The sequence below is a fragment of the Pyxicephalus adspersus genome, chromosome 1 (genome assembly GCF_032062135.1).
Source record: "Pyxicephalus adspersus chromosome 1, UCB_Pads_2.0, whole genome shotgun sequence".
In the NCBI taxonomy this organism is placed as follows: domain Eukaryota; kingdom Metazoa; phylum Chordata; class Amphibia; order Anura; family Pyxicephalidae; genus Pyxicephalus; species Pyxicephalus adspersus.
The window spans coordinates 38,468,956-38,470,318 of record NC_092858.1 but is presented as its reverse complement, the minus strand read 5'-3'; the positions used below and the strand labels follow the sequence as shown (position 1 = coordinate 38,470,318).

Genomic DNA, 1,363 nt, shown 5'->3' with positions numbered 1-1,363 from the left:
ACCAGTTTCTGACACCATCCAAATCACCAGGAGTACATGACAAACAAATGCTGATAATCAACTAGCAACCTGAGGGGCCCTGCAAAAGGAGATCAAGTGCATGTCCATGTTTATTGAATGAAAAAACAAAAGTTTTAGGAGGAGTGTAGCAAATTATGCCAATCATGTTGTATCCACAATTCCTGAATATGTAGGTAGGTCAGACCAAGCTTAGGGTTTATGTGTGTAGCATAGAGAAGAATGCCTGAGGAATTATTATAGTTCCGGATCTTTACACGCATGCTAAGGAGATAAGTATATTTGTAAAGCTGAACTCCAAGTAAACAGTTCAAAACACAAATGACATGAGATCTGTTTTACTTCCCTAATTAATTTGACATCTATCCGTTGTAAGATTTACCTACCCCCTAAAGCAGCACAGTCAGGTGAATAACACCAAAAAAAGTTAAAATGTATGTCTAGGCATTTCGCGGTTCCATCTGGCGGCCATTTTGTGACGTTGTGGTTCCGCGCTCCTTCTGGCAGCTCCAAGTGTATCTGTTAGGTGACTCCTGTGCTATGTTCAACATGACCAAGTACCGGAAAGTTGTCGTCCTGGGACACCGAGCTGTCGGTAAAACTTCTCTGACCCTCCAGTTTATTAAAGAATTCCCCCAGGATTATAAACCGAGTGAAGATCAATATTGGGCAAAACTATTTTCCATTGATGGGGTTGGATATGAAATCTGTGTGGTGGATACACGAAGTCAGAATGAGTTGTCCTTCATTCGTCCATCCTACGTCTCTGAAGTTGATGGATACGTTATAGTTTATTCTGTGGATTCCCCTAGAAGCTTTCGTATTGCATCAAGATTATATAGAAAGCTGGAGGATAAAAGAGGAAGACGACGCATGCCTGTTGTTCTGGTGGGGAATAAGAAGGATCTTCCTCCAGATCGTCATACAGTTTCGCCAGAAGAGGGGAGAGCAGTGGCTGATGTGAGGAAAGCCGGAAGTTTTTTTGCAAAATCATTAAAGAAATTGATGGCCTGAATAGACCCCTGCCTGTACCACAAACCCCCAAACTTAGAAAAAAAAAGATGTAGGGAGTGTCTGCAACAATCAGCCCAATGCCTTGAAAAGAGTTTTTGTTATAGTTCCTTTTGTTTAAAAAAAATAATTTGTGCAATATTACGTGCAATGGGAAATGTAGAAAGGGCTGATCTGATTGTGCATATGTTGCACTGTTCATATTGTGAGATTATCTTATGCTCAGATGTTTTACATTGGAAAATGTTTGTTTATTACAAAAGTAATTTTAATGATGGCCTGAATAGACCCTTCCCCGTACCACCAACCCCAGTACTTGGAAAAAACAATTGCT

The 1,363-nt window shown here is 40.4% G+C and overlaps 1 pseudogene; it reads left to right on the top strand.

Moving 5' to 3' along the window:
- The first annotated feature begins 567 nt into the window (after positions 1 to 567).
- LOC140341916 (GTPase RhebL1 pseudogene) lies at positions 568 to 1,032 on the top strand (annotated as a pseudogene).
- The last annotated feature ends 331 nt before the right edge of the window (positions 1,033 to 1,363 follow it).